Source organism: Carcharodon carcharias, chromosome 20, assembly GCF_017639515.1.
Source record: "Carcharodon carcharias isolate sCarCar2 chromosome 20, sCarCar2.pri, whole genome shotgun sequence".
Taxonomy (NCBI): Eukaryota; Metazoa; Chordata; class Chondrichthyes; order Lamniformes; family Lamnidae; genus Carcharodon; species Carcharodon carcharias.
Window position 1 is genome coordinate 67379387 of NC_054486.1, and position 23216 is coordinate 67402602.

Here is a 23216-nt window from a genome sequence, read left to right on the forward strand (position 1 = left end):
TTGATATATCCTGCCTGCCTCCAATTATTGAAGCTCATATTGATCCCCTGAGAAAAACTTCGAAGGCTATGACATATTAAAATAACCTCTACATGAGGGACAGTGAAGCCAGGGTTTACTCATTTAAGCATTATGAGACATCTTATGAACAAATAGATTAAACGCACCCATGTAACCTGCTTGGTGACTATTGTGGAGTTTTCTGACCACGTGTTTCCTAGTCCTCCAACACAGGGTACCTGCCTTGCTTGCTGCTACACTGGAGAGAGGCTCCTGATCTGCTACTCCCCTTGCTCTGGATGACTTTGACAGGTGTGCTCTGTGTGACTGAGGCCTTGAGGGCTCGCCACATCAGAAGACTCCTGCTGAGTGGCAAAAGGAACTTCTGTCACCACAGCACTGGACGAGGAGAGTGTTTACAACAGATGGACAGAGGAGAGGCTGCCCTCATCAGAAGGGCCTGAAAGGTGCTTCGAGATGGCAACAGCAGCTGCTTATCCTCCGCTACTAGGTCCGCTTGGTCCTCTGTGCCTTCCTGTGAGGTCCCAGAAGCTGGCTCAGTCTCCGAGCTCCCTGGCTCTGGGCCCCTGAACTCCCAGTCCGGACGATGGTGTGCAGGTCGTGTACATATCTACAATTGCATCTGCAATACATTCATCTTGCCCCTCCAGGACTGGCAAACTGCCAGTCTGTCCATGGAGGAAGCTTGGTGCTCAAAAGGCTGGATGACTGCAGTGCATGTGGCCTGGATGGACACCTCCATAGTCCGGGCCAGAGCATGCAAACTCTCTGGTATGTCTGCCAAATCTCCACGCATTTCATGTTAGACATCCAACATCTGCTGCCTTATGGAACACTCCAGAGGGTCATCATCTGACTTTGAGTCAGTCCCTGGATTACCTCTGACACGCCTCTGACTTCTAAGGCCTGCTCCACCAGACCCTTTAGATCCCCACCCATTATCGACCTGGGTTCGAATCCTGCCACGGCAGATGGTGGAATTTGAATTCAATAAAAAATTTGGAATTAAAAGCCTAAGGATGACCATGAAACCATTGGCGATTGTTGTAAAAACCCATCTGGTTCACTAATGTCCTTTAGGGAAGGAAATTTGCCCTGGTCTGGCCTACATGTGACTCCAGACCCACAACAATGTGGTTGACTCTTAAATGCCCTCTGAAATGGCCTAGCAAGCCACTCAGTTGTATCAAACCGCTACAAAGTCTCAAAAAAGGAATGAAACTGGGCGGACCACCCGGCAGCGACCTAGGCATGGGAAACGACACGGCAAACTCAGATCTGTCGACTCTGCAAAGTCCTCCTTACGAACATCTGGGGCTGGTGCCAAAATTGGGAGAGCTGTTTCATAGACTAGTCAAGCAACAGCCTGACATAGTCATCCTCATGGAATCCTACCTTACAGGTAATGTTCCTGGGTATGTCCTATCCCACCAGCAGGACAGACCGGGCAGAGGTGGCAGCACAGCGTTATACAGCCAGGAGGGAGTTGCCCTGGGATCCTCGACATAGACCGCGGACCCCATGAAGTCTCATGGCATCAGGTCAGACATGGGCAAGGAAATTTTGTGCCGATTACCACGTACTGCCCTCCCTCAGTTGAAGAATCAGTGCTCCTCCATGTTGAACATCACTTGGAGGAAGCACTGAGGGTGGCAAGGGTCCATCACCAAGAGTGGCTCGGCTACACCACTACTGACCGATATGGCCAAGTCCTAAAGGATGTAGTTGCTAGACTGGGTCTGCGGCAGCTGGTGAGGAAGCTAACAGCAGCTGGTGAGGGAACCAACAAGAGGGAAAAACATACTTGACCTCATTCTCACCAACCTGCCTGTCACAGGTGCATCTGTCCATGACAGTATCGGTAGGAGTGACCACCACACAGTTGTGAAGATGAAATTTCGCCTTCATATTGAGGATACCCTCCATTTCGTTGTGTGGCATTACCATCATACTAAATGGGATAGATTTCGAACAGATCTAGCGACTCGTGCGGGCAACCATTAGGCACTGCCAGCAGCACCAGAATTGTACTTTAACACAATCTGTAATCTCATGGCCCAGCATGTCCCCCCGTCTACCATTGCCATCAAACCAGGGGCTCAACTCTGGTTCAATGAAGAATGCAGGAGGGCATGCCAGGAGGAGCACCAGGCATACCTAAAAATGAGGTGAAAACCTGGTGAAGCTATAACACAGGACTACTTGTGTGACAAACAGCATAAGCAGCAAGTGATAGAGCTAAGCAATCCCACAACAAATGGACCTCTGCTGTCCTGCCACATCCAGTCGCGAATTGTGGTGTCCAACTAAACAACTCACTGGAGGAGGAGGCTCCACAAATATCCCCATCCTCAATGAGGGGGTGCCCAGCACATCAGTGCAAAAGATAAGACTGAAGCATTTGCTGCAGTCTTCAGCCTGAAGTACCAAGTGATAATCCATCTTCGTCTCCTCTGGAGGTCCCCAGCATCACAGGTGCCAGTCTACAGCCAAAATGATTCACTCCACATGATTACAAGAAACGGGTGAAGGCACTCGATGGTGAAATGGCTTTGGGCCCTGACAATATTCTGGCAATAGTACTGAAGACTTGTGCTCCAGAACTTGCCGCACCCCTAGCCAAGCTGTTCCAGTATAGCCACAACACTGGCATCTACCTGGCTATGTGAAAAATTGGCCAGGTATGTCCTGTACACAAAAAGGACAAACTCATCCCAGCCAATTACCACCCCATCAGTTTATTCTCAATCATCAGTAAAGTAATGGAAGGGGTCATCAAATTGCTATCAAGTGGCACTTGCTTAGCGATAACCTGCTCACTGACACTCCGTTTGAGTTCCGCCAGGGCCATTCAGCTCCTGACCGCATTACAGCCTTGGTTCAAATGTAGACAAAAGAGTTGACTCCTGTAGTGAGGTAAGAGTGACTGCCCTTGATATCAAGGCAGCATTTGACCAAGTGCGACATCAAGGAGCCCTAGAGCTTGGCCTAAATAGCCAAGTGGTTATGGTACTGGGTTTGTAACCCCAAGATCAAGAGTTCAAATCTCACAATGGCAAACTATGAAACAATGTAACTTCATCTGAAAAAGATGGAAACAGGTTTACTCAAAAGAGTATCAAGGAGCCCTAGCAAAACTGGAGTCAATGGGAATTAGGGAGAAAATTCTCCACTGGTTGGAGTCATACCTAGTACAATGGAAGATGATGGTTCTGTTTGTTGGAGATCAGTCATCTCAATTCCAGGACATTACTGCAGGAGTTCCTCAGGGTAGTGCCTTCAGCCCAACCATCTTCAGCTGCTTCATCAATGACCTTCCTTCCGTCATAAGGTCAGAAATGGGGACTTTTGCTGATGATTGCACAATTTTCAGCGCCATTCGCAACTCCTCAGATACTGAAGCAGTCCATGTCCAAATGTAGCAAGATCTGGACAGTATCCAGGCTTGGCTGGCAAGTAGCAATTAACATTCACAGCACACAAGTGCCATGCAATGACCATCCCTAACAAGAGAGAATCTAACCACCGCCCCTTGACATTCAATGGCATTACCATCACTGAATCCCCCACTATCAACACCCTGAGGTTTACCATTGACCAGAACCTAAACTGGAGTAGCCATATAAATACTGTGGCTATAAGAGCAGGTCAGAGGTTAGAAATCGTGCAATGAGTAACTCACCATCTGACTCCCCAAAGCCTGTCCACCATCCACAAGGCACAAGTCAGGAGTGTGATGGAATACTCTCCACCTGCCTAGATGAGTGCAGCTCCCACAATATTCAAGAAGCTTGACACCATCCAGGACAAAGCAGCCCAATTGATTGGCACCACATCCATAAACATTCACTCCCTCCACCAGCGATGCACAGTAGCAGCAGTGTGTACCATCTACAAGATGCACTGCAGGAATTCACCTTCCAACAGCACCTTCCAACCCATGACCACTATCATCTAGAAGGACAAGCGCAGCAGATAGATGAGAATGCCACCAGCTGCAACTTCCCCTCCAAGTCACGCAGCATCCTGATTTGGAAACATTCATCTACTGTTGCTGGGTAAAATCCTGAAACTCCCTTCCTAACAGCACTGTGGGTGTACCTACACCACATGGACTGCAGCGGTTAATGAAGGCAGCTCACCACCATCTTCTCAAGGGCAACTAGGGATGAGCAATAAATGCTGGCCCAGCCAGTGAAGCCCACATCTCGTGAATCAATAAAAAAAACTGTTTTTTAAATTATTCCATAGTTTTTCTGCTTTAACCTATACAGAAATCTATTTTATGTGTTGATCACTCTTTTACTATGAAGAATTGCTTCATTTCACTCCTAAATTTGTCTTTGTCTAGTTTGAATCTGTACCCCTTATTATGCTCTCATGGATTATATTAAACTCATGTTTTACCATTCCGATACTGTGAACTATCTTTCACACCTCTATAAAGCCACACCTTTGTCTCCTTCTCTCCAAGCTGTAAAGGAGGGTTTCTCCAATGCTCAAAATGCAGTCTTTTGATGTAAGGGGTCAGTGTTTTGGTCCCTTTCTGAAGCACCTCTAGGGCAGTCACAGAAATACTTTGATAGTTAAGCTTGAACCTTCTTTAGACCATAATATCAGCCCCAAGGGAGGATGTTTCACCAGAGATAAAGCTGAATCCTGCTAACGTGTCTCGCTCAATTAGTTCTATCTGAGTATGCATATGAAAGGAGAGAGTGATAATTGCAGCTTGGAGCAAATACTTTGATCACGTATTTATCCAGAATCCACTTTATTAATAGATACCTAATTAACATTTTATAAAGAATATTGGAGGATATCAAAATGATATTGGCACCATGTTTAAGGTACTACGTAGATTGTAGGGATGAAGGAAACCAGGGATGTAATCACTGGAGCAGAGGACTTTAGTGGAACATCAAATGAAAGTATTTGAAATTAAAAATGGATTTGTGAGAGTAATGGATATATATCAAAGGGACATAAATTTAGCATTACAGCTAGAAGTAGGAAGGGAGAGGTTAAAAATATTTATTTGCTGTCCTCATCCATGACTGGCATTGTATGGGACAATCTTGGGAGCAGTTCTGAAAATATAGCAATACTCCTTACGTTGATGTTTGTTGCTGACAGAATCACCCTCAGGATCTAGTGTGCTGTACACAACCTCTTGAACAATGGGATATGGTGGTCAGAGCCCCAAAGTACATGTTATAGCCTTGCATGGTTCAAGAGTACTGAGCGGAAACTGTAAGGAAGGCCTGACTCAGTTATTGATTCATTTTAAGTGGATGCTAACTTCAGCCTGAGCACAATCCTCCAGGATCGTACTGAGAAAAGGAGGAAGGCACTTTTGGTCTTACTATCTGTCTTCATTAAATTCAAAATCGCAATATAGGTTAAGATTGTGACATACATGGTATTTTCAAATAGTCCTTTTTGATTCAGAACTCCAAGGCATGCAATTGAGGGATTCCTGCATTCCACATGCAGAGTTCAGGAGCAAGTTGTGAGGTAGATCGTTGGCAAAAAGGAGCAGTGGCTGGAGTATACAAACCTGTTTTTGAGTATGCTAGAAAGGAAGTCATTAAGTCATTCTCATAGTTGCATAGTCAAGAAAGACAAAGGGCAGAATTTAATGGGTGACGGGGTTTCCTGCTCCACTATCAAAAAAAGTCGGCAGGGAACTCACTGCCGCACCCGATGACTGCCCCAAGTTATTTAATGCTCTGAGGAGCATTCATTGACTGGGGATAGGCCTGCTGCCCCCATCTGAGGAAGAAATCCAGCCTCTGAGAGCTGCCAGCCATCAGATTAGCTGGCAGCTCTCTAGTCCCAGCAACGGCCATTAGAGTGTCCAGTCCCAGCAAAGAAGAGCCAGGAGCTGGATGCAAGGTAGGTCTGGGATCTCTCAGCAGGGCCAGGACAGGAGACTCCAAGTGGGGCAAGGGGAATGGGGAATGGCATTGAAAGACCAGGGTGAGAAGAGACACCCAGGCCTGGGTGAAGGGTGCAGCCCCCCCCCCACCCCCCCAATCAGAAAAGGGGGCCATGAAGGAGGCACCCCACACCTTTCCTGCCTGAGGCCTGAGCAGGCTAAACCTTCTGGCTCCACCAGCCCCACCCACCACTGGATGAAAAATTGTCACTTAAGGGCCCCAATTGGGGCATGGGCAGGCAGGCTGCCATGGGCGTCACCTGCCACATGTAAAATCGCAGTGGGGTCGGTAATGGGTGGGTAGGCGTCAGGAAAGTCACCTGCAGAATTTTACACACCCCCCAACCCACCACTTGTGGCCCCTGGGGGATTGTAAAGTTCTGCCCAAAGCTTGCTGCTGCAACTATAGGTCTGGTGGCCAATGACTGTTGTGCTGTTGTCAGAAGGAAGGAGTATTACACATTTTAAGGTGAATTTTATTTCTCATCATGCTGCTTGTAAGAAAGTCCTGCTCCCTGCTCTCTACCTGGTGAAAACACAGACCTGATAACCAGCTAGTGGCTACTAGTCTGGGAGAGGGAGAACAAAGTGGGCTCTCTTTCAGGATGAGATGACGCTGAAATGGAACACCTGACAACAGAAACTCAACCAAGTTAACCTTCATGGTAAATTTAATCATATGAATTGGACAGGTCCTCTGTAATCTAGGGCACCATTATTGACCGACAACTAACCTAGCTGATTAGTGGGATATAAATGGGTAGATGTCACTGAGGGCTGGGAGTATTCCCTCTGGGCTCCAGGTAAAGCTGTGAAGAAATGTCACAAGAGCTAGGACAAGCAGTGGAGAAGCTTATCAATGCCCTGTACCAGTAAGCTGTATAGTATTAGTTAATTAAACTCAAATATTACCCTTGTTTATGCCTGAGGATTCCTTGACAACAGCAACCTGCAGCTAAATTTTCAGAGTTGTGTAAGAACGATGTGTCCTGTAGAGAAGAAAGTGTGTACTCCAAATTGAGCAGACAACAACCACATTAATGGGTGTAAGTATCCTATTCGTTTGAATTGGGGATTTATAAATTTGGTGATGAGTTTCCACACTGATCTAAAAAAAAAAATCGATTTGGGGAAAAAAAATGTTTGGGGTAAAAATGTGATAAACACTTGAAAAATATATTCACAGACATGAGGAAGCAGCAGGGAATTGATGTTATGATTTCGCTTGCTGAACATTGTTAATGATCTGAGATGAGAATCATACTGGTAGAACTAATGGTTTCCTGAATGGAATCACAATCTTTTGTGTTAAACTTCATAACTACTTTTAAAATTGAAATATGTCACTTAGTTCAACAATGTTGTATTGACACATTTGTTAACGTCACAGGAATTTTCTTGATGCTGACTCATGTGGGTAAAGCACAACAGTTATTGAGTCATAATGATAACTAGATTACACTTATAAGTAGTCTATTTCTGCAATTCTTTTATAGCCAATGATTGTTTGTTTACAAGGTTTCCTCTTTTCTGTGCAAGCTGTACTTGTGTTACATGACAAACCTTTACTGCAAGCAGGAACCAATAAAGTATGAATTTACCTACCACAATGTTGTTCATCCTACATGAAGGACCAGGTCTCTTATAATAAAGACAATGGTGTAGTATTATGAGACAGTTCACTGTGGTACCAATCCATGGTGCATTGGAGCAGTGGAACATGAGTTCCCTTCCTGTTTCCACACACCGCCTGTCCACCAAGTTATGTTTGGAATCAATTCCCAGACATCATGGGCTGGATTTTCAGTTGCTCGTGGGGGCGAGCATAAGTGCAGCTGTGCATAGAAAATCGCATTCGTGGAAGGCTTCACTGGATACTGACATCTCCAGAATGCAAAGCAATTTTCATGATGGAGGCTGGGAGCTGGCAACCTACACATCTTCAATTAAGTGGTTGTCGAGCTCGTTGCTCCTTAAAAGGCCTCAGATGAGCCATTTTGAATTTTCCATAGCAGGCACTGGGAATAGGCAGTGTCTGGGACGTCATGGTGCAGCTGCTGTGAACACATTGGGGAGCCTTGAGGGCTAATGGATACACTGGTCAACATACTTAACTCATACTTAGCTCAAAACTCAGTCATAATAGAGCATATGGACTCCTTCGTTATCTGCTCATGTCTCTGCAATGCCTCAGGGTTCTCCAACACTGGGAGCTCATCTGTGTGCAGGCTCTGCGCAACATTATTCCTCCTGCAGGTCGAAACCTCAAGATCTAGAGCCCAGAGCCCCTTGTCAGATGATTCTGAGGAGGAGGAGGAGACAGACCCTGATGTAGCCAATTTACCAGCAGTGGCTCATATTGATACCCAGGATGCCCTTGTTAATGCAAGGTTCAGTAAGGGCCCACCAGTGCACCCATCTGACAAGCACATACAAATGCTATTGCCCCCCACCCCAGTGGCACTAACACAAAACAATACTATTAGCAACTGATCATTCCTTTTTGCAACACCCCCCCCCCCCTGCCCATTGCTCAGCATCAATTCACGTCTTGGTGTTCATCACACGTGCAAAGGCCACTTGTCAGACAGCAGCCAAAAATGGGCAAGATGAGAAAGTGGTGGAAATACTAGTTATTTAGTTCAATAATAAAACAGAAACTTGCCAGTCTAATGTTGTTTTGCACAGCTATGTGGAGAACCTTGTGCAACTACTAATCTTTATTCTTCCTTTTCCTAATGCACAACCCCTGTGACTTCAGCAGTGTTACATGCAGGCTGCTTAGACCCTCACTCCGACTACCGACATGTTCTTGGCCAATGTTGGTCTAGGTTTTGGAGCCCATGAGAGCATTAGCGACAACTGCTCCAACGGCACCTGTGCACGGCTGACACAGCCTTCGGCTCAAGAGGCAGAATGTGAGATACTGTCTGAGGTGAGAAGTGGGAATGTTGTGTGTGGAGCCCCTATTTCCACGTCCCCCTTCACCATCATCCCTCTTATGGTCCATCCACATTTCCTTGCTATCAATGTGCTGTAGTACACTTTGGTCGTTGATCACCACACTAATCTTCAAAGGTATAATTTATCTTTCTTATAGGAGCATTCATACCATGGACTGCATGCACTCATTTGATCACCATGTTTGATGCACCATGCAGGGGATCATTCTTGCCATTGATGAAGATGTCATTTCAAACACGTGGAACATCATGACGTTCATACTTGAGATGGACTCCTCCAATCTCTCTGTAATTGTACATAGTGCAGCTGGAAAGACTGCCAGTATATCGCACATTCCTCACTGCTGTTCTAGAAGTATCCTTTTCATTGACAGCCCTGAGGTACAGCATCTGCATTCAGCCGTGCAGAGTTTGGAGCATCTTGCAGCCTCCTACGTGGATCTGCCATATGCTGTTGCTCACTTGTGATGTGTGAAACACCAGGTGGAAACCCAATTATCATCCTTTCTGGTCCCACCAAAGTGTAAGTACCTGAGCTGGTTCATGAGCCTGAGGTGGTACACCTCAAGAGTGGCTGACCTCCTCTGAGAAGTGTTATGATGCGGAGGTGAGGAGGGATTGAATGGCTTCCCTCTTTTCCCCCTACTCCTTTTGACTGCAACAGATTATTGTTAAAATGGATATACTTCTGTGAATGTTTAACTGTTTATGTGCTGTGACCATAAAAGATACTATCCGACAGGTTTTCGGTTTTTAAAAGGGAAAGAGGATAGTTTTTATTATACTTGACCCATTCTAAGTAAAATAATAAAAAACACTCTGACATTCTCATCCACACACGCTCGAAGTTCACACACACACAGATGGATTACAGAGTGAAGAGGGTAGATTAAGTAATTTAGGGTCCAGTAAAATTAAAGGAGTATACTGCTTTTGAAGGTTAGTGACTCAGCTGGCTTCAGGCTGAACCTTGCGGTCTTGCTGTTTTCACTCAGCGGTCCTGCTGTTTTTGGTGTTGAGGCAGTTTAAAGCTGCAGATGAATGATTTATCTGATGTTCTGGAGACAGCACTGCTGGGTTGAAATCTTTTTAAATCCCCACCTGCGGCACCTGGATGGTCAAAATCAATAGACTGGGTTCATCTTGTAAGTTGGGGGGAGAGAGAGATGGAAGCAAGGAACCCACTCAGGGTCTTGTTCCTTCAGTGTCTCAGTCCAATTCTACCAGAGGAAATAGGTGCTTAAAACACACATAGGGTTAGCTTGTCACATGACCTTCTCTCCCTAAATGCCCAATGACCCAAGTATGGTTGTGGCTGGTGTATTCCAATTACCTTGATTAGATCATAGCTAGGAATTCCTTTCACAGTCCAGGTTCCATTGTCCAAGTGATTATGTCCAATGGTTTGCCTTCACCCAGTTGAGTAGTCAGGTGATTATCTGGATGCTTTGCTGATGGGATAGCAGATGGCCCCCTTTCATCTCTTTTTCAAGGCCATTATTCCTGGTGCAGTTTTGCAGACAGGTTGGCTGGAATTTTCCAGCCCCTCCACGGTGGGTTCCCCCGTGGCAGAGCCGGTGAGCTATTGAAATCTCTGTTCACATCTGATCCCGCCGGTGGGAGGGGCTGGAAAATTCTGGCTGTTGTCTCCATTTCAGTAGTTTTGGAATGTACGTTGATGTATGGGTGACGGCACAGTGATGCAAATGTGTAGCCATCTTTGACTGATCCCAAACCACTGGAAAGTGGCCATAGTCTTTTTTTCAAAAATCAGTTTGGTGTTTCCACCCACTAAATTCAAAAATAATATTTTGATATAAAGTATGGTTTCACAACAGGAGTCGTTGATGTCCTCCTGGTCACCTCCTGCTGGCCGTTTGAAGGCCCTATGGGAGATTGAATTAGAACTGTCAAGTTAAGAATGTTTTAAGTGATGATTATGCGTATGATCATATTTCACTTGCCGTTAACATTCACTCGCGCTGACTTGATGTTATGTGTCATGTGGTTGTGTGATGTTTAATCCTGTCACCAGGTAGCTGGGAGACCCCATCACCGGTGGTCAGGTATGCTGATGCTACTCTGTAGCTGTCAGTTGAGGGATGGCTGGAGGGTCACCCCCAGTTCTCTGCTTCTTTGTGTCCTGTGCTCTCTTCTGCAAGGAGGGAAATAAAGACCTATGAGTGAGAGTAATGCCATGGGTTGAACAGATAGAATGATGAGGTATTTTTGGGGGCGAATATGAGAGAGTGAGAGACATGACATTGCACAAGGATGTGGGTCCTTCACAAAGAAGACTGATCATACTTTGATTGGATGCTATATCAAATACCTTGGAATTATTTAAGATATAATTAACATAAGGATGAAGCTCAGGGTGAATAGACAGATGGGAATGTGAAGACATGCATTGACTGAGAGGGATTGTTGAATCTGTACGCTACGTATGCTGGATTAGGCTTGAAGAGGCAGAATGAAGAGGTTGAGGAAATATACAGATCAGCAGTTTTTTTTTAATTCATTCACGGGATGTGGGCTTTGCTGGCTGGGCGAGCATTTATTTCCCATCCCTAGTTGCCCTAGGGAAGGTGGTGGTGTGCTGCCTTCTTGCACTGCTGCACACACAGTACTGTTAGGAAGGGAGTTCCAGGATTTTGACCCAGCGACAACGATGGAACAGTGATATATTTCCAAGTCAAGATGGTGAATGATTGGAGGGGAACTTCCAGGCGGTGGTATGGTATTTCCATGTCTCTGCTGCTCTTGCCCTTCTAGATGGTAGTGGTCGTGGGTTTGGAAGGTGCTGTCTAAGGAGCCTTGGTGAATTCCTGCAGTGCATCTTGTAGATAGTACACACTGCTGCTATTGTGCTTCAGTGGTAGAGGGAGTGAATGTTTGTGGATGTAGTGCCAATAGGCTTATTTGTCCTGGATGGTGTCAAGCTTCTTGAATATTGTGGGAGCTGCACTCATGCAGGCAAGTGGAGAGTATTCCTTCACACTTTTGACTTGTGCCTTGTGGATGGTGGTCAGGCGTTGAGGAGTCAGGAGGTGAGTTACTTGACGCAGGATTCCCAGCCTCTGACCTGCTCTTGTAGCCACAGTATTTATGGCTAGTCCAATTCAGTTTCTGGTCAATGTTAACTCCCAGGGTGTTGATAGTGATGGTAATGCCATTGAATGCCTAGGAGTGATGGTTAGATTCTCTTTTGTTGGGGATGGTTATTGCCTGGCACTTGTGCGGCATGAATGTTACTTGCCACTTGTCAGCTCAAGCCTGGATATTGTCCAGGTCTTGCTGCATTTGGATATGAACTACTTCTGTATCTGAGGAGTTGCGACTGGTGCTGAACATTGTGCAATCATCAGCTGAAGATGGTTGGGCAGAGGACACTACCCTGAGGAACTCCTGCAGTGATGTCCTGGAGCTGAGATGACTGACCTTCAACAACCACTACCATCTTCCTTTGTGCTAGGTATCACTGCAACCAGTGGAGACTTTTTCCCCTGATTCCCATTGACTCCAGTTTTGCTAGGGCTCCTTGATGCCACACTCTGTCAACTGTTGTCTTGATTCAGGGGCAGTCGCTTTCACCTCACCTCGGGAGTTCAGCTCTTTTGTCCACATTTGAACTAAGGCTGTAATGAGGTCAGGAGCTGTGTGGTCCTGGTGGAACCCAAACTGGGTATCAGTGAGCAAAGTATTGCTAAGCAACAGCTGCTTGATAGCACTGTTGATGACCCCTTTCATCACTTTATTAATGACCAAGAGTAGACTGATGGGGTGATAATTGGCCCAGAAGGATTTGTCCTGCTTTTTGTGTACAGAACATACCTGGGCAATTTCCCACATAGCGGGCAGATGCCAGTGTTGTAGCTGTGCTGGAACAGCTTAGGTAGGGGTGCAGCAGGGTCTGGAGCACAAGTCTTCAGTACTTTTTATGGAATATTGTCAGGGACCATAGCCTTTGCCGTATCTAGTGTCTTCAGCTGTTTCTTGATATCAGATGAAGTGAATCAAATTGGCTGAAGACTGGAATCTGTGATAATGGGGACCTCCAGAGGAGGCTGAGATGGATCATCCACTTGGCATTTCTGGCTGAAGATTGTAGCAAATGCTTCAGTCTTATCGTTTGCACTGATGATCATTGAGGATGGTGATATTTGTGGAGCTTCCTCCTCCAGTGAGTTATTTAATTGTCCACCGCCATTCACGACTGGATGTGGCAGGACTGCAGAGCTTAGATCTGATCCATTGGTTGTGGGACTGCTTTGCTCTGTCTATCACCTGCTGCTTATGCTGTTTGGCACACAAGTAGTCATGTGTTGTAGCTTCAGGTTGACACCTCATTTTTAGGTTTCGCTGGTGCTCCTCCTGGCATGCCTGCCTGCTTTTTTCATTGAACCAGGGTTGATGGTAATGGCAGAGCGGGGGATATGCCAGGCAATGAGGTTATAGATTGTGCTCGAGTACAATTCTGCTGCTGCAGATGGTCCACAGCGCCTCATGGATGCCCAGTCTTAGAGTTGCCAGATCCATTCGAAATCTATCCCATTTAGCATGGTGGTAGTGCCACACAACACGATGGAGGGTATCCTCAATGTGAAGGCCAGAATTCGTCTCCACAAAGACTGTGCAGTGATCACTCTTACAAATACTGTCATGGACAGATGCATCTGCAGTAAGCAGGTTGGTGAGGATGAGGTCAAGTATGTTTTTTCCTCTTGTTGGTTCCCTCACCACCTGCTGCAGCCCCAATCTAGTAACTACATCCTTTAGGGCTCAGTCCGTGGTGGTGCCACCTTTGAAGTCCCCACCCAGAGTACATCCTGCGCCCTTGCCACCCTCAGTGCTTCCTCCAAGTGATGTTCAATGTGGAGAAGCACTGATTTATCAGCTGAGGGAGGGCGCTACGTGGTAATCAGCACAAGGTTTCCTTGCCCATGTTTGACCTGATACCATGAGACTTCATGGGGTCCTGAGCTGATGTTGAGGATTCCCAGGGCAACTCCCTCCTGACTGTATACCATTGTGCCGCCATCTCTGCTGGGCCTGTCCTGCCAGTGGGACAGGACCTACCCTCAGGTGGTGTTGATGGTGTGTGGGACATTGTCTGTAAGATATGATTCCCTGAGGATGACTATGTCAAGCTATTGCATGACTAGTCTGTGAGACAGCTCTCCCAATTTTGACACTAGCCCCCAGAGGTTAGTAAGGGAGACAGTCAACTATATTTGTCAGATGATTGGGTCTGAGATCTCCGTGAACTCTGTGGGTGGACACCCCATGCCGCTGGCTCTAAAGGTCATAGCTGCTCTCAATTCCTATGCCTCTGGCTCCTTCCGGGGATTGGTGGGTGATCTTTGCGATATCTCCCAATCAGCTGTCCACACTTGTGTCAAGCAGGTTACAGACGCTCTGTTCAGACGTGCGTTGACCTTCATCCACTACCGTTGAGACCAGGCAAGCCAGACACAATGAGCCAGAGGTTTTACAACCATTGCTGTCTTCCGCCACGTCCAGGGTGCAATCGACTGTACACATGAGGCCATCAAGGCGCTAGCAGGTGAGTCCGGTGCCTTCGTCAACAGGAAGGGCTTCCACTCCATGAACGTGCAGAAAGTGTGTGATCACAGGTTGCTGATTCTACAAGTCTGTGCAAGGTACCCAAGCAGTTCTCACGGCACCTACACCTTCAGGCACTCCTAGGTGCCGGGGCCGTTCAGTGCTCCAACCTGCCTGGATGGATGGCCACACGGTGACTAGGGCTATCCCCTCAGAAGGTGGCTCATGACGCCTCTCCGCCATCCAAGAACAGAAGCTGAGCAGCGCTACAATAGGAGCCACGGCACCACAAGGGCTGTAGTGGAGAGAACGATCGGTCTTCTCAAAATGCACTTCCGATGCCTGGACCGCTCGGGGGCATACTCCAGTACCCCCCCAGATTGTGTGTCGGTGATAGTGGTTGCATGCTGCGCTCTCCACAATCTTGCACTGGAAAGGGGGGATGCCAAAGATGTAGATGCAGTGGCTGCGGCTGCACACCATGAGTCCAGCAGTGAGTCCGAGGATGAGCACACACAGGGAAATGCTAAGGGGGTAGACGCTGACCCAGGCACACTCCAGGGAGGCAGGGACACCTGGGAGGCTTTAATTGAATGAACCTTCAGCTAACACACCGCATATGGACCTCCAGGACATGCCTGGGCTGTAGGCTCCATACTCAATACCTGAGTGCAAAATCTGCCTGGATAGGAACATTAACTGAGGCCCTTGTTAATAAAGCTGAATGCCCCACAAATCACTCATAACATTTTTGGAAACCATACACCTGTAGAAAAAAAGAGGCACCCTCAGCCATGGTGACATGTCTGAATTTAATATTGTAACAAAAGGAACTTAAGAAAACAAAATGATAAAGTTGTAAAACATCACACCAACTCATAAAGACCTCATTGCGGGCTGCGGACCAACACAAAAGCACCAGTGATAAACCCATGGTGTGCCTAAGGTGCCTTATGTTTATGTTTTTGGATACTATGTCTTGGTGCTGCCCCCTCGCTGGGAGTGGCAGCTGAGACAGTCTGCTCACTCTGCTGTCCTGTCAGCCCCGATGACCTTAGCGGTCGTCCTCTGGCCTGTGGAGCCTGTGCTGGCCCTGCCTGGGAGGGAGCAGCCAGTTCCACAGCTGGCATCTCCCCAGTTGTCGCAGCCTCATCAGATGCAACGGTTACTGGCAGAGGGGCGGAGGAACTCCCGCCCTCAACTGGAGCACCCTGAGAGGAGCCCGCAGAGATGACAGGCAGCTGTTGCGCCGACATGAGGTTGCTTCGGACCTCCCTGCTCACCGTGGATGGATGGGCACCGAGCTGGGAAACTTGGTCCCCAGATTATCTCCTACACTGGCACTGACCAGCTGAGGTCAATGCCGATGTGGGGGCTTGCTGGTCCGAGCACATTCTCGGGAAGCCCTGATTGGTCTGAGGAACCCCTCCATGAGAGTTACCAATCTGTCCATGAAGGACACTCGGCCATGAGGCTCATTGCATCGGCGATGGTCCGCATAGATTCCTCTCCCATGGACACCAAGCAAAGCATAGCCTCATATATCTCCAATAAATGGTCCCGCACACCCGGCCACATTTGCTGCGTCGCAGACGACTCCAGAGGCACAGCATCAGCCACCGACTGCAGTCCCCTGCAGTCCTCCGAATGCTGGTGCCATCGGCAGTCTCTGTCTCTGCCAGCTCCTCCAGCAACTGTGAAGTGCCCTCATCCCATTCCCCAGGACACTAGCCGATGTTCTAATTCCCACCGAGTTGCTGGTATCTGCGCTGGTGCCTGCCTGGCAGAGATAGTGTGACGTCGGCGAGTCTGAGAATTCAGGGCCCTCAGGTGTGAGAGGGGGTCCCTGCTGCTCTCCTCCTGGCCCTGCTCTGCTGATGCTGAAAGGAAGAACAAGGACATCGTCTCCAAGTTAACTGATCCAATGTCAATGTGCTTCCCTGTCCTCTGGATCATTCCTCATCCTTCATCCTTCCATAAGCAATGGTGAAGCCATGTTGCAAACTTCAATCACTGAACATTCAACACTGCCGCCATGGTTGTTGGGAGAACAATGGTGACCACTGCCTGTGCCACCCCAGCCTCACCGACACCGGTGGACCTGGGATCTAGGGTCTCCTGCTCGAAATGGCTGAGAATTGCCAACTGTGCCGACCCTCCACCAGTCCTCATCCGCTCGGTGGCATTATGTGCTTTCTTCTCCTGAAAAGGAGAGAAGAACATTGATTAGTGCTACTTGTACCTGGATTCTCTTTGCGGACAGCCCACCCCAACCAGAGTGGGACATTGGAGGGCTCCAAAGCCTCCTCACCCTGCTGCTGCTGAACACTCACCCAAAGATGCTAGGCCTGGGGCCTCCACACCCCCCCCCCCCCCCGCAAAACGGTGCCATGCCAGTTTGAATCTCCCCTCCCAGCATGTCATCACCCTGACTTTGACATGTCCTGGAGTTCCAGCACTGCACCTAAGTGCAGATCTTCCAGGTTGCCCCCAAAACAATAATGTGGGTCTCAGTGTAGCACATGTTGCAGGTGCAGAACCCATGTCTTCACCACCCTCTCAGGGTGATCTTGGCATGGGTAATACCTGCTGGCCCACCCAGCGAAGGACACATGCCACCAATGATTCATTGCTGTCAGTACACACAGACTTGTGGCGGAGGGGGCGGGGGGGAGCCTACCTGCTGGGTTAAGTGACCAATGCCATCATGGTCCTCACGCTTCCTGAGCGCAACAAGTCATTGAAGCTCTTGTGACACTGGATTCAGGTGCGTCGCACCACGTCACAGGAGCTCAAGATCTCTGCCACCTCCTCCCAGGCACGTTTGGCCATGTGGGTGGGGTGTGGGGGGGGGGGGGGGGGGGGGGGGGGGCGCCTCCTCCTCCTCCTCCTCCTCCTCCTCCTCCTCCTCCTCCTCCCATCCTGGGGTACGAGAACCTCCGACCGTGCTGCCACCTCCTCGAGTAGGGCAGCATAGCAATCGTCAGAAAAATGAGGGGCACAATGGCCCCACTGCCCTACCCTCCTGCCTGGCCTGCTCACCAGCAGCGCTATGGGGAGCCCTTTCACTGGCCGTGATTCACAGCCTTTGAAAGGCTGCAGGAGCTTTTTAAAACAGGCCATCGGGTCGCCATTGGACCTGGTGGTCATTGCAGTCCCGCCGCCACCCGCCCACTCCTGCTGTCCTCGGGAGCCGTGATTCACGCTGGGTGGGCCTTAATTGAGCAGCCCGCATAAAAATGCAGCGCAGACCTGATCGCTGCCGCTCCCGCAAGGCCCACCTGACCTGTTAAAGTTGACAAGTGTGCATGTTTGATAAAAACAGGACTAGGTTCAGTTGTAATGGCACCATAAAGGCCAATACTTGCAAACTGACCACCTGAGCTCCACTGGATGACTCAGCATCCAGTGCCTTTTAAGCATCCAGATACCTTTTAAGAGAAGACGGGAGCAATATTGCAGCAAGAATAAAAAGTTATGCCATAACAATTGTAAATAATATAATTTAGAAATGTATTATATAAAATAAAAATAGAATTACCTGGAAAAACTCAGCAGGTCTGGCAGCATCGGTGGAGAAGAAAAGAGTTGACGTTTTGAGTCCTCATGACCCTTCGACAGAAATACCTCCATTTGCGTTTAGGCTTATTATTATGTATCTCTGATTTATACTTTAAAGTTCATTCTTGTAGGGTTCCAATTCAGAGCGGACTGTAAAATGGTGGCAGCTACCCTATGGACATTCATAGGCATGAGCTTAAAATTGCTACAATTGTGCAGCACAGTAATAATGATAAACTTAGGTTGGGACTGGTGAAGTGAAGATGGTGGGCAAACGGAGTACAGCTGACAAACTGAGTGAAGACTTGGAGTTTGGTAAGAGGGGAGTTTTAAGTGTTGTTCTTAAATTTTGCACTTCAAATCTAATCTGTAATTAGCAGTAACTGGAAAGTACTGTATAAGCCAGCTAAATTCGTTCTTTCTTGCAGTTTGTGTAACTCTTTCGAGTACAAACCCGTTTCCATCTGTTTCAGATGAAGTTACATAGTTTCATAGTTTGCCATTGTGAGATTTGAACTCTTGATCTTGGGGTTACAAACCCAGTACCATAACCACTTGGCTATTTAGGCCAAGCCTTGCAGATTGTGTAACTCTTCCAAGTACAAACCCGTTTCCATCTGTTTCAGATGAAGTTACATTGTTTCATAGTTTTGCCATTGTGAGACTTGAACTCTTGATTTGGAGTTTTCAAAGTGACTGTAACTCTTTCGAGTACAAACCCGTTTCCATCTGTTTTAGATGAAGTTACATTGTTTCATAGTTTGCCATTGTGAGATTTGAACTCTTGATCTTGGGGTTACAAACCCAGTACCATAACCACTTGGCTATTTAGGCCAAGCTTTAAATGTAACTCTTTTGAGTACAAACACATTTCCATCTGTTTTCAGATGAAGTTACATTGTTTCATAGTTTGCCATTGTGAAATTTGAACTCTTGATCTTAGGGTTACAAGCCCAGTACCATAACCACTTGGCCATTTAGGCCAAGCAAAAGAGACATGTTAATTCATGTTTTTTCATTAAGATCAGCTGCAGTGCCAGATTGTTTCATAGTTTGCCATTGTGAGATTTGAACTCTTGATACTCTTTTGAGTAAACCTGTTTCCATCTGTTTCAGATGAAGTTACATTGTTTCATAGTTTACCATTGTGAGATTTGAACTCTTGATACCCAGGTCTTTTTACCAGCCTCCTAACTCCTGCAGGTCTGGCAGCATCTGTAACTCTTTCGAGTACAAACCCGTTTCCATCTGTTTCAGATGAAGTTACATTGTTTCATAGTTTGCCATTGTGAGATTTGAACTCTTGATCTCAGGGTTACAAACCCAGTACCATAACCACTTGGCTATTTAGGCCAAGCCTTTAAGAATCGAACCCAGGCCGTGGCGGTGACAGCGCTGAATCCTAACCAGTAGACCAAAGCCTACTGCACCTGGTATTGCCAGGCAGTCTCCCATCCAAGTACTAACCAGGCCGGAGTCTGCTTAGCTTCCGAGATCAGACAAGATCAGGCGTTTTCAGACTAGTATGGCCGTAGGCAAAGCCTACTGCACCTGGTATTCCCAGGCAGTCTCCCATCCAAGTACTAACCAGGCCTGAGTCTGCTTAGCTTCCGATATCAGACGAGATCGGGCGTTTTCAGACTAGTATGGCCGCAGGCAAAACACATTTCCATCTGTTTCAGATGAAGTTACATTGTTCGCCATTGTGAGATTTGAACTCTTGATACTCTTTTGAGTAAACCTGTTTCCATCTGTTTCAGATGAAGTTACATTGTTTCATAGTTTGCCATTGTGAGATTTGAACTCTTGATCTTGGGGTTACAAACCCAGTACCATAACCACTTGGCTATTTAGGCCAAGCCCTTTTTTTTCATTAAGATCAGCTGCAGTGCCAGATTGTTTCATAGTTTGCCATTGTGAGATTTGAACTCTTGATACTCTTTTGAGTAAACCTGTTTCCATCTGTTTCAGATGAAGTTACATTGTTTCATAGTTTACCATTGTGAGATTTGAACTCTTGATACTCTTTTGAGTAAACCTGTTTCCATCTGTTTCAGATGAAGTTACATTGTTTCATAGTTTGCTATTGTGAGATTTGAACTCTTGATCTTGGGGTTACAAACCCAGTACCATGACCACTTGGCTATTTAGGCCAAGCCTTGCAGATTGTGTAAACTCACTCTCAGCTGTAGGAGCTGAGGAGCTAATTAGCTAACTGGTTGAATCTGGTGACTATACCCCCAGTTCAGTTTGCTATAAATTCAGGGTTCTTTAGTACAACCTTGGCAAATGGAGTGCAGCTGACAAACTGAGTGAGGGCTTGGATTTGGTGAGAGGGGAGTGCAGAGAAGGAGTTGTTCGTTTCCTCTTTCTATCTTTCTCAAATTGGTTCTTGCTCTACTACAGGGAAAGAAGTTAGCTGTTTGGTGAGTATCTGGCAAGTGGGTAAGTTCCATTCTATCCCTAAGGTTTAAAATAGTACACAATTTGGTGGTAAATTTAATCAAATATATAAGAAAGCAACATTAAATAACTGATTAATATAATTAAGTATTTATTTAACACACCTGTGAAGATCGCAAGACAGGTGATGTGTCAAGGCTGCAGAATGTGAGATCTCCTGGATAACATTGTGATTCAGAGCAAACACATCAGCAGTAAGTGTTTGCGGCTTAAGGAACTTTGGCTCAAAGTCATTGAGCTGGAGGCTGACTGCAGACTCTGCGACACATCAGGGAGGGGAAAAGTTACCTGGATGCTTTATACCAGGAGGCAGTCACATCATTGAGGATAGGGTCTCCTGATTTGGTCAGTGGCCAGGGGCAGGAGGGCGTGATTGTGAGTGAGGCAGGTAAGGGGACCCAGAGAGCAGGAGTGTGAGCCTCTGCAATTGTCCAATAGGTTTGAGGTTCGTTCAGCTTGTTTGGATGAGAGTGGGGTCTGCAGGGTGGATGAGCAAACTGCCCATGGCACTGTGGTACAGGAAGCCATCCAAGTGGGGGGAGCAAAAAGGAATGTAGTGTTAGTCAGGGATAATAGTAAGGGGTATTGACAATGTTCCCTGTATCAAAGAGGGAGAGTCCAGATGGCTTGTTGTCTGCCCAGTGCCAGGGTTCAGGACATCTGCTCAGGGCTGGAAAGGTACTCGAAGTGCTGGGGGGAGGATCCAGTAGTTGTGGTCCATGTAGGTACCAACAACAAAGAAGGAGGCTCTACATTATCAGTATGATGAGATAGGCATCAAATTCAGAAGCAGATCCTCAAAGGTAATAATTTCTGGATTATTACCTGAGTCACGTGAAAATTGGATAAATAAGATTAGAGAAATGAATGCATGAGTCAAAGACTGGTGTGGAAGAAGTGGGTTCTGGTTTGTGGGGCACTGACACCAGTATTGGAGAAAGTGGGACCTGTACTGTTGGGACGGTCTACACCTGAACTGCGTTGGGGCTGGTGTCCTCGTGAGCCGCCTAACTAGGGAAGTAGAGAGGGTTTTAAACTAAATAGCGGGGAAAGGGGAAGATGTGGTAAACCAAAGAGTGGAGATACAGATATTAATATGGAAAATGATAAATAGACTGTGACAGGAATGGACAGAGAGTACAATTCTAAGAGTAAATCAGCAAATGAGGCTAGACACTAGAAAAATAATAAAAGGACAGAAATAAAGGCCCTGTATATAAATGCATGTAGTGTTTGAAACAAAACAGATGAACTGATAGCACAAATAGATAATAATTAAGTATGATCTGGTAGCCATTACAGAGACATGGCTACAAGATGACATAGATTGGGACATGAATATTGAAGGATATGTGGCATTTAGGAAGGACAGGAAGTTGGGAAAAGGTGGAAGGGTGGTTCTGTTAATTAATGATGGTATTAGCACATTAGAGAGGGATAACCTAAGTTCAGGAAAGCAGGATGTAGAAGCGATTTGGGTTGAGATGAGGAACAATAAAAGCAAGAAGTCACTTGTGGGAGTGGTGTACAGGCCTCCTAATTGTAACTACACAGTAGGACAGAGTATATAAGAAGAGATAATGGTAGCTTGCCAGAAAGGTACAGCAATAATCATGGGGGATTTTAATCTACATATAGATTGGAAAAATCAGATGGCCAAAGGTAGTGTAGATGAGGAATTCATAGAATGTTTTCGGGATAGTTTCTTGGAACAGCACGTTCTGGAGCCAACCACAAAGTAAGCTATACTAGACCTGGTATTGAGCAACAAGGTAGGATTATTTGATAACCCCCGGTGAAGGGACCCCTAGGTAGCAGCAATCATAATATGATCGAATTTTACATTCATTTTGAGGGAGAAATGAGTGCATCCAAGACTGGTATTTTAAACTTAAATAAGGACAATAATGAGGGCATGAAAGTGGAGCTAGCTAAAGGGAACTGGCAAATGAGGTTAAGGGATATGTCGGTAGAAGTTCAGTGGCAGACAGTTAAAGGGATATTTCAGAATACACCGAATATATACATTTCAATGAGAAAGAGAAATTCCAAAAGGAGGGGCCACCATTCAGGGTTAACCAAAAAAGTTAGACAGTATCAAACTTAAAGAAAAAGCATATAATTATACAAAGACAAGTGGCAGGTCAGAAGATTGGAAAGAATATAACGAACAGCAAATAATGACAAAAAGATTAATAAGGAGGGAAAATTTGAGAGAAAGCTAGCTAGTAATATAAAAATGGATAGTAAGAGTTTAGATATTTAGATAAGAGTTAACAAAGTGAGTGCTGGTCATATAGAGAGTGCATTTGGAGAATTGATATTGGAAAGTGGGGAGATGGCAGATGAATTAAGCAGGTATTTTGCTTCGGTCTTCACGATAGAGGACACAAGTAACATCCCGGAAATATCTGTAAATCAGGAAATGGAAGGGATGGAGGAACTCGAGGAAAATTACAACTATCCAGGGAAGTGGTAATGAGCAATTGTTGGGGCTACAGGCTGACAAATCACCAGGTCCAGATGGACATCACCCTAAAGTCTTGAAAGAAGTGGCTAGTGAGATAGTTGATGCACTGGTTTTAATTTTCCAAAATTCCATAGATTCGGGGAAGGTTCCATTAGATTGAAAAATAGCAAATGTAACTCCTAAAGGGAGGGAAACAGAAAGTAGGAAACTATAGGCCAGGTAGCCTAACATCTGC

General features: G+C 46.4%; 1 protein-coding gene, 1 non-coding gene and 1 pseudogene across 4 annotated transcripts in view; 1 reads left to right on the top strand and 2 right to left on the bottom strand.

The window, feature by feature from the left end:
- nin (ninein (GSK3B interacting protein)) overlaps positions 1–23216 on the top strand; it is a 189578-nt gene that overhangs the window by 56284 nt on the left and 110078 nt on the right. The gene's annotated exons all lie outside the window — the stretch shown is intronic.
- LOC121292880 lies at positions 19467–19585 on the bottom strand (annotated as a pseudogene).
- Positions 19588–19706, bottom strand: LOC121292861. The gene has a single exon (XR_005946355.1). It is a non-coding gene; the product is annotated as a 5S ribosomal RNA (ribosomal RNA).